The following is a 10474-nucleotide window of genomic DNA, read 5'->3' on the forward strand; positions in this document are numbered from 1 at the left end:
ATAGCATCTATCAGAATTTCTTTCCTTCTTAAGGTTGAAAAACATTCCATTGTATGTATTTACATTCATCTGTAGATAGACACTCGAGTTGCTACTACCTCTTGACTATTGTAATAGTGCTAGGAACATGGGTGCATGTTCCTTTCTCACTTTTTAACTAGGCTACTTTTAATTTAAAATATGTATTTGTTTTTATTATCAGAAATGATAACTAACATTTATTATGGTAGGCCCAGCATTCTGCTCAGTTTTGTCTGGCATTAAAACCCAAAATTCTTTAGCTGCCAGCTCTCTCATATGCATATTCTATTATACAGGCTATTTACCTAATCACTATATTGCAGATATTTTCCCACTTTGTCACATGTATTCAGACTTTATGAGGTTTTCTACTTTATTGATGTTATGTATATGCAAAGTTTATATTTGATTCTTACTTTGGTAACATGCTTAGAAAGTCTTTTCTTTTTAGTTCCCTAGTGTTCAGTGGTTAGGACTCCACTGCAGGTGGCACTGGGAACTAAGATCCCCCAAGCCCTTTCGCAAGGCCAAAAAGAAGTCTTTATTTTCTTCAAAATTATTGTAAACATAATCATCTGCATTTTTTACATATGGTTTATGATTTAATTTGAATATTTTAATCTATCTGGTTTTTTTTTTAAATGTAGGAGAAAGAAAGCATTTTTTCCCCTTCTCTCCAGTGGTAAGACAGTTTTCTAAATACTCTTTATAAGGCAACTGATCTTTTCCCCCACCTGTATAAAATGCTGTCTTTATCATATGCTTTTTTTTTTTCCGGCCGGGTCAAACAGTTTGTAGGATCTGAGTTTCTCAAACCTTTGCCCCCTGCAATGGAAGGGTGGGTTTTTAACCACTGGACTGCAAAGGAAGTCCCTAAGATACTTTTATATATGTAGGTGCTACATACCTGGTATAAAACCTATTTGGTTATTGCGTACTGTTCTTTTATGTACTTATTTTTGGCTGCACTGAGTCTTCGTTGCTGTGTGGGCTTTCTCTAGTTGCTGCCAGTGGGGGCATTTATTTTTGTTCGTAAATGAGATTAATCTGTGAGATGATTACATCTACTTTGGTTTTGGCAACAAAGTTTTGCAACATTTGTAAAATGAACTAAAGCTTCTCTACTTTTTCTGGCTAACTTATGTTTGTATTTAATATAAACTTATGTAAGTATTTCCTTGTATTTTTCTAAGGAATGTTGTGGCTTTCCTCAAAGGATGTTAAACTTCACAGGGCTTCTGTGAGGATGTAGCATTAATGTTTTAACCTGCTTGAGCTATAAGAGCATGAAAGACAGTCATGCTTTTGCCCCAAGGCAGATTGCCTTGGACATATATTTTGATAACTGGGCCAAAAACAATGAAGTTCCCATGAAATAGTGAAACTAACCTTGTGAAGGGCTCTGTGTTACTTAAGAAAGCACCACTAGGAAACTCCCTGATGGTCCAGTGGTTAGAACTTGGCGCTTTCACTGTTGAGGGCTCAGGTTTGATCTAGGGAGGTAAGATCCAAAAAGCCTCATGGTCAAAAAAGAAAAGATAAAAAGAAAACACTGTTAGTACTACTTACAGTATCAAACACCTGGAAACAATCCAAGTGCCCATCAACAGATGATTGGTTTAAGATGTGGTGTGTGTGTATACACACACAATGGACTATCATTCTGTCATAAAAAAGAATGAAATATTACCTTTTATAGTCATGTGGACGGATCTAGAGAATATCATACTATGTGAAGTAAAAGACAAATACTATATGATATCACATATATGAAATCTAAAAAATAATACAAATGAATCTATATAAAAAAACAGAAGCAGAGTCAGCCAGAAAACAAACTTATCGTTACCAAAGGGGAAATGGAGGTGGGAAGGGATAAATTAGTAGTATGAGATTAACAGATATAAACTACTATATATAAAACAGATAAGCATTAAGGACTTAATATATAACACACAGAACTAAATTCAATATCTTGTAACAACCTATAGGGGGAAAAAAAAATCTGAAAAAAAAAAAATAACTGAATCACTTTGCTGTACACCCGCAAGTGACACAATATTGTAAATCAACTGTATCTTACAAATAAAAAGAAGGCACTGCTAGTCACAAATCTTCTGAAAATGGCATTTTGAATTTAAAAGTTGTTTGGTGATAATAGTAGTCTAGTTCACAGATACCATTTTCCCCTTACAAGTGTGGTTCCCAGCCAGATTTCAAGATCTCTAACTTTAGAAAAAAAATTATTAATCTTTTGGCTGCCCTGGGTTTCTGTGTGTGGGCTTTCTCTAGTTTCCGTGAGCGCGGGCTACTCGTCGTGGAGTTGTCTCGTTGCGGAGCACAGGTTGTGGGGCTCGTGGGCTTCCGTAGTTGTGGCACACTGGCTTAGTTGCCCCTCGGCCTGTGGAATCATCCCAGACCCGGGATCAAACTTGTGTCTCCTGAATTGGCAGGAGGATCCTTAAACACTGGACTACCAGGGAAGCCCCAGGATAGCTAACTTTTATTTCACAGACACACAAAATTCTAGATTACATATGCAGGTATGTATATATGAGTATATATTTTATATATGTATTACATATAATAGTTCTTTCTTTTGGGGGAGAGAGTTTATAAAAATCAAACTGGTAGGGTGTCAAAGGTCAGACTTCAGACTTCATGATCTCCTTCTTCCACCCCAGTATTTTTTTCCTCTCTCTCCATCTCAGTTACCTCTGTTCTCAGTTATTGCTTGTTAATTTTTAATACGATTTTTACAAATAGCATTACTTCTTCCTGTTTTAACGATATAAAGCTTGGGAATTCCCTGGTGGTCCAGTGGTTAGGACTCCATGCTTTCACTACTGTGGGCCTATGTCCAATCTGTAGTGGAGGAACTAAGATCCTGCAAGCAGCCCAGTGTGGCCAGAAAAAAAAAAGATATAAAAGCTGGCTGATTTATGTTGGTGGAGGAGACAATATTAGAAGAGTCCTTCTGTAAGATAAAAATGTGAGAAATAGGTTGGTTCTAGTGTGATCTTGGGCAACTGAAGAATAGTTAAACATGGGAACTCCAGTTCTAACATACACTGAGGCAGAAAGGAGAGGACTCAGAAGTTTGATGATATTAATTATGTGAACATGTAATACATGAAGTACTAACCGCTGCCTAAAACGGGATTTGCTCTTTTCAAAGGGTCTGAGATAGTCTTGGAGAGGTCAGGAATTTCTTGTAGGATGGGTTGAATCTCTAGTAGTCTTGTGGATTTCAGACACCCATGAAAAAGCAAAAGAATGACCCTGTGCTTGTAGTGTTGAGCACAAGAGAGTTTAAGGATAAGTCAAAACACAACTTAGTCTCTATTAGGAGAGGAGACACTCTTGATCACAAAAGTGATTTCCAACGGTGAGGATGATCACATTCCAGCTAATGGACCCCTACAACTTACCCAAATATCTGCTGTAGGAGGGGTTACTGCAAGAGCTTTCCACTAACTCAGTTCAAAATTAGTATTTGTGCAGCTATTCTTGTAAGGGTGATCATTTGCCCCACATTTGAAAAAGAGCCTATTTTGTACTTGTGCTCGAAGCTTTGAACGCTCAAGTTATTTGCAGCTCTAACTACATCGACTGAATTTTAAAACGTACTTTTACCAAATTTCATCTTTCAGACTTGCTATATCTGTTGCGTCATACCGGCTTGCTGAACTACCACAGAATCACAGCGAGGTCATTAGCTCCAAACCCTTGAAGGAAAGAACGAATTTCTTACTTTTATATCTGTAGAGTCTTTGCCTTTAAATTTCATTCCAGTAACTATACGAGGAAAAGGACACGCTAAATGAGATCAGCAAAAGGGGTGTGGAACATGCAGATGAGCGCAGTGACTGCCTTAATGCTTACACTAGGCATTTATTTCCTATGATTTGGCAATATTGAGATCTACAAAGTATTCCTTCTTTGTAATTATAGTTTTAAGGCTTAATTCCAGAAATGAGGGTAGAGGTTTGTAAAATGCACAAGAAAAGTGACCCTCTCTGTAGAGTGATTAGAATATGTGGGTGACATGGTAGAGGCCGATAACAACTCATACTTACCTGGCAGGGGAGATACCATGATCACGAAGGTGGTTTTCCCAGGGCGAGGCTTATCCATTGCACTCCGGATGTGCTGACCCCTGCGATTTCCCCAAATGTGGGAAACTCGACTGCATAATTTGTGGTAGTGGGGGACTGCGTTCGCGCTTTCCCCTGGTGTGGCTTGTTTAAGAAAAGGCTGTAGATTGACGTTTTCTTTTGTTTGTTGCTAGTGGTGGCTGTTGTGAGTTGACGCTGTAAATCCCAGTTTTAAACTATGGGAATTAGTTCGGCTTCTTTAAGGGGCTGTGATTATCTTTTTCTTCTGTTATGGTTTTTTGGTTTCGGTTTTCCTTTCTCTGAGCCGGAGGATCGTTTTATGACCTTTTCTTTCTTCACCAGTAGATATAGAGGGAACCTCTTGAAAGCAACGTGTCCTTGCTTTGTAGTCCGTTTCTCCATTTTCAGGTGGCTTCCCTGGTGGCTCAGACAGTAAAGTGTCTGCCTGTAATGCTGGAGACCCGGGTTCGATCCTTAGGTCAGGAAGATTCCCTGGAGAAGGAAATGGCAACCCACTCCAGTACTCTTGCCTGGAAAATTCCATGGGCAGAGGAGCCTTGTAAGCTACAGTCCACGGGGTCGCAAAGAATCGGACACGACTGAGCCACTTCACTTCACCTCTCCATTTTCAAAGCCACCAGTTTAGTGTCTTCGGTCAGTTGATAATGTAACTCCTCTCCATAAGAGCTTTTGATTACATTAGGCGCACCTGGATAATTCGGACTATTCCCGCCCCACCCAGTCTCAAAGCTAATCGCATCCCTACAGTCTGTTCTGTCACAAAGGTGGGTCACATTCCCGGCCCCGGGGATTAGGCCCAGAGCGCCTCCGTGGCTGTCAGTCAGCCTATCACGAGGCCCGGGTACAGTCGGCGCTACAGAGTGACGTAACTAAGGTGCGCGAAGTATGTAAATGAGCTCGGCTTCGGCTGGCCCTGTTCAGAATGTACTATGAAGCGTTTTTATTATTTTGCAAATATTGCGGTACTCGCAATGTGCTTGTCGGGCCTTATAGTTGGGAGAAGCCGTTATTTCGTAAGTGAGGGTGTAGAGTTTTCGGTGAAGAGAGTGACCGTAAGTGCGAAGTGTTTGGAACGTGAGGCTGAGGCGGCAGGCAGGGCGAGCAACTCATACTTACCTGGCAGGGGAGATACCATGATCACGAAGGTGGTTTTCCCAGGGCGAGGCTTATCCATTGCACTCCGGATGTGCTGACCCCTGCGATTTCCCCAAATGTGGGAAACTCGACTGCATAATTTGTGGTAGTGGGGGACTGCGTTCGCGCTTTCCCCTGTCTCTTTTGTGGTTCAAAGGAAGTTGAGTAGTTTTTATTAGGGAAGAATATAATGGTGTAGTTTGTGTTTAAACGTGGGGTTTTCGAAACTGCTGATCCGATTTTCCAGCTTTTTTTTTTTTTTTTTTGCTTGTTCGTTTTTTTATTGTAAGTCGTGTGTTTTTTTGGTAGTATCGTGTGTGAGAGGTGGTGGCTTTAGTTTTGTTTATTGAGATTTGGTGAGTTTTAATTTTCAGGGTTTATTGGAGGTCTATGTGACCGGCGAACTTTTAGTTTACTGTTTGAGAAGTGAGGTTTTAGCCGAATTTTTCTTGCAACGGGTTCGGAGATTAAGGGGAGTCTCAAAGGCAGTGTTGAGGTGTACGGGTGAATAGTGCAGATCTAGGTACTCAGAAGGAGGCGATGGCACCCCACTCCAGTACTCTGGCCGGGAATATCCCATGGACGGAGGAGCCTGGTAGGCTGCAGTCTATGGGGTCGCGAAAAGTCGGACACGACTGAGCGACTTCCTTTCACTTCTCACTGTCATGCATTGGAGAAGGAAATGGCAACCCACTCCAGTGTTGTTGCCTGGAGAATCCCAGGGACGGGGGAGCCTGGTGGGCTGTCGTCTATGGGGTCACACAGAGTTGGACACGACTGGGGTGACTTAGCAGCAGCAGGTATATTTTATGTTTTATGGCTTGAACTTTGGTTTTTGCCCTTATTTTCAGAATATCGTGCTTAGTCCCCCAGTCTGTTTGACTTTTTGTGACCCTGTCAGGCTTTTTTGTCCATGGGATTTTCCAGCTGAGAATACAGGAGTGCGTTGCCATTTTTTTCCCCCAGAGGATCTTGCCCACCCAGGAATCGAAAAAGGGTCTCCTGCATTGCAGGCGGATTCTTTACCAGCTGAGCTTTCAAGTGACAGTGAAGTGAACGTTAATCTTGCTTCTTTTCTGATTTTTACCTCTGGTAGAAAAAGAGGACTAATGTTTATTTCTGACTGCTCTGTTGTTCTCTTAGGTCAGTTTGAAATCTGGATTTTTGAGGCTGTTGAAATATTCTCATAAGTAGCCATTTTTCTCTGCAGCACAGTCAAAATTTGGGACTTCTATACTGTTTTAGGAGGCTATTCTGTTAATCCTTTCTACTTCGGAAAGTTAAATTGAGCAGATTCGTTTCTTCTTTATTACCTAAGGAATGCTGCATCTGGATTGAATGTGGGTATTTCTAAAGGTCCCCAACTAGTGTCTTTGAGAACCTGTTCTGTTGCTGAAAACTAGAATGTCTCTGCAGGCAACCAATTCCTGTATATGCTGCAGATTCACTGTATTTCATTTTCAGGATATGATATATTCTGGTTCTGCCTAGTTTCCCGATGTAGCTGTTTAGATTTCTAGTGACCTTCACACTCGTAACTTACTTGTCTTGCAGAAGCAGTTCCTGCTGCTTCTCTCCTAGAACAAATCTTGTCCATCTGTATTTAGTCCCTTCCTGACCCTTAGCAATGGGAGAGGGTAATTTACAGTGTCTCCAGGGTCCTGATACAAAAAAATATGATTTCTCACTTGGCTTCTAGGTTTAAGTACTCACCTGGTAATTAACAATACTTACCTGAGTTCTGGAGCCTTTGTTTGAAAGGGAACATGAGAGACACAAAGTACATATATTTTGCAGCATGTTTTTAAAATTTGTATCAAAATAACATATTTCAAATAGTTCTTTTAGGTTTCTTATTTTTAAATTCATTTTTACTATTTAAAATTTTTATTTGTTTTTCGTTGTGGTGGGTCTTCATTGCTAAACTGGGGCTTTCTCTAGTTGCAGCGAGAGGGAGGGGCTACTCTTCACTGCGGTGCCAGGGCTTCCCATTGGCGGATTCTTAGCCTCTGTACCACCAGGAAGTCCAGTCCTTTTAGGTTTCTAAACTAAGTTGTTCTGCTTCTTCCCATTCTCCAGGTCCCGTTCAAAGGGAGACACTTTCCACTCTAAAAACAACTAAAATTTTATTCTTGTGACATTTATGAACCTCTTTGTTTCTAAACTAGTGTGCAGGATATTCTTCAATGCAGGCGTCCCCCTCTCGCTGTACCTACAGAAGGAGGTAATCAGTGAGCAAGCAAAGCTTCATTTGCCCACTCCCTACTGCTCTCATTACCGCCTGAACCATCCGCACACAACCCCGCAATCCCCCAACCCTGGTCTGTGTAAAAATTTTCTTCCATGAAACCAGTCCCTGGTATCAGAAAGGTTGGGGACCTCTGCTTTAATGCATCCATTCTTTTTTTTTTCCCCCCCAACTAGTACCGAGTGGCCCAAATGTGTTCTGATGTTATTACTTAATGCAATGCATTGTAACTGTGCAGTTGGACAAACTATTTCTTTTTTTTTAATTAAACTTTTTATTTTGTATTATAGTATGGCCAGTTAACAATTTTTAAAATTTAATTTAATTTAATTTATTTTAACTGTAATTTATTATTATTACAGTATAGTAGTGGTTTTTGCCATACATTGACATGAATCAGTCATGGGTATACATGGTGTGTCCCCCATCCTGAACCTCCCTCCCACCTCCTTCCTCATCCTATCCCTCAGGGTCATCCCAGTGCACCAGCCCCGAGCACCCTATCTCATGCATCGAACCTGGACTGGCGATCTGTTTCACATATGGTAATATACATGCTTCAATGCTATTTTTGACATTGTCTATGTTTGATAATGGTAAATAAAGATTTAGATCTCTTGCACCACCATTTCTTCTCTATTTTTTCCTAATATAGTTTAAAAACCATTTGGTTAAATCAGTGTTCAGTTTATATTATTCTTAGGCAAACATTATTCGCAACAGAGCATTGTCATTGAATATCATTGTTCCCTTTAATTTTATTGTTCTTCTGGTTAGTTTTTTTTTCCCTTCTGCTTTTTTTTTTCCTTCTTCTTTTTCTTTTCTGTTTTTGGCCATGCATCAAGGCATGCAGGATCTTAGTTCTGCCACCTGGGATTGAACCCATGTCCCCTGCAGTGGAAGCACAGAATCCTAACCACTGGACTGCAGTGGGTGGTGGTGGGTTAGTCACTAAGTCGTGTCCAACTTTCACGACCCCGTGGACTGTAGGCTCCTCTGTCCTGCCAGGCTCCTCTGTCCATGGGATTTTCCAGGCAAGAACACTGGAGTTGGTTGGCATTATAGCCTCTTGTTTTCTACAAGACCAATCATATCAAGTAATCTTATTAGTTTAAATGTTGTTTTGTTTTGTTTTTCCTGGAGGTCTATCTACTTCTGTTTTTCCTCTACCTAAAACCATTGTTCTTTCAGACTGCTGCATAGGTGAAATAGTTTAAATGGGTATCAAATTCTACTGGTTGGAATTAAAATTTTCTTCATTATTTCAAAGGCATCACTTTTTTGACTTACAACCTCTGGAAGCTATTGAGAAGAATTTCTGATTCTTTATACTATTTATGTGATATGTGTGACTGATCTTTTCATTCTTAGAAAAAATGAATTATCTCTTTTATTTTCATTTTTCTGCAATTTCCTAATTTTGCGCCTTAGTGTATCTTACAGCCATTCATTGTATGGGGCACTTAATGAAAGCCCTTTCGACCTTTAGAAAGCCTTTCTTTTTTTTTTTTTTAGAAAGCCTTTCTATGTTGGGAAGTTGTCTTGGATTGTTTCATCAGTGATTTCCTCCCCTTGGTTTATAATTTTTCAAAAACTTTCCATATTTGGATATTAGAACTCCTACAGTGGTCCTCTGATTAGGAAAAACATATATATATATATATATATATATATTCATCTTTTTGCTGAACCTGTGTATTCAGTTTTTTATTTCTACAATCATATCTTTAGGACCTCTTTTTTCTTTTGTTCTAAGTTTCTGCTTTGTATAGCCTCTTTTTTCTATATTTTCTTTCCTCTGGCTGTGCTGGGTCTTTGTTGCTTTGCACGGGCTTTCTCTAGTTGTGAGCTGGGGCTGCTCTTCCTTGTGGTGCTCTGGTTTCTCACTGTAGTAGCTTCTCTTGTTGTGGAGCACAGGCTCTAGGCACTCAGGCTTCCATAGTTGTGGCCCATGGGCTTTAGTTGCTCCAAGGCATGTGGAATCTTGCCGGACCAGGGATTGAACCTGTGTCCCCTGCACTGGCAGATGGATTGTTATCCACTGTGCCACTAGGGAAGTCCTGTATAGCTTCTAATACATGTTTTTCAGATGCGAATTCTTCTTTTATATCTCTGAAGATTTTAATGATTATTTTTTATTTTCTTTTTAAGTTTTCTTCTTTCTGCATAGTCTATCTCCGCCATATTGTCTTCCTTTGGTTGGTTGGCTGAGCTGCTGTTACAATTGTGTCCTCATGTTAACAAATAGGGAGCTGGTTGGAAGCTCTGAGTGCCAAGGTGAGGTAGTATGGTCTCTCTGCTTCCCTGCAGAGTGATCTGCCTACACCTTTGTAGGGGACACCCATGTCGACATCTATGGGACTTTCTTCTAGGGTGTTTACATTCCTCAGAGGAACCCTTCAGTATTCTGGAAGGTAAAGGCTTAGTTACCAGTGTTCTGGAAACCAAATGAAGGATGAGAGGGAGGAGGTGTCTGCATTCAGCCTTTGGAATGCATATGTACATCTTCTTTTCAGTAACTGTTTGAACTTTTACCTGAGTTTCAAGATTTCTCCAGAGAGCCTCAGGTGTACCTTCCTCCAGTATCACCACTCTGAATAGTGCCAGCATGGGCTGGTTATCCAGCAGCATGGGGAGAGAAGTCTGGCCATCTCTTCTGAAACAGCTTTCCATCAGCTTGGTTTCTTTTAATCTCCATTTCACCTTAAATCTGGAGTGTTTTGAGTATTGAGTATTCTGCAGTCTCAACTGGGTCTGCAGTATCAGTTGAATATTCTGTAGTATCAATTGGGTTAGTTTTCAGCTTTGTCCAGAACTGGCTTAAGAGTTGGGGGTTCCTGGTCTAGTGCAGTTATTTCTCATTTTTAACTGTCAAAAACATGTCGCTGTTGTGCCTTCTGTCCTCTCCATTCTTGAAAACTGTTGCCTTTTA

The 10474-nt window shown here is 40.4% G+C and overlaps 2 non-coding genes across 2 annotated transcripts; both read left to right on the forward strand.

The window, feature by feature from the left end:
* The first annotated feature begins 4092 nt into the window (after positions 1–4092).
* On the forward strand, positions 4093–4256 carry LOC138984008 (U1 spliceosomal RNA). The gene has a single exon (XR_011461369.1). It is a non-coding gene; the product is annotated as a U1 spliceosomal RNA (small nuclear RNA).
* A 1012-nt stretch (positions 4257–5268) lies between these two features.
* LOC138984019 (U1 spliceosomal RNA) lies at positions 5269–5432 on the forward strand. The gene has a single exon (XR_011461379.1). It is a non-coding gene; the product is annotated as a U1 spliceosomal RNA (small nuclear RNA).
* The last annotated feature ends 5042 nt before the right edge of the window (positions 5433–10474 follow it).

Source organism: Bos mutus, chromosome 19 (genome assembly GCF_027580195.1).
Source record: "Bos mutus isolate GX-2022 chromosome 19, NWIPB_WYAK_1.1, whole genome shotgun sequence".
Classification (NCBI taxonomy): domain Eukaryota; kingdom Metazoa; phylum Chordata; class Mammalia; order Artiodactyla; family Bovidae; genus Bos; species Bos mutus.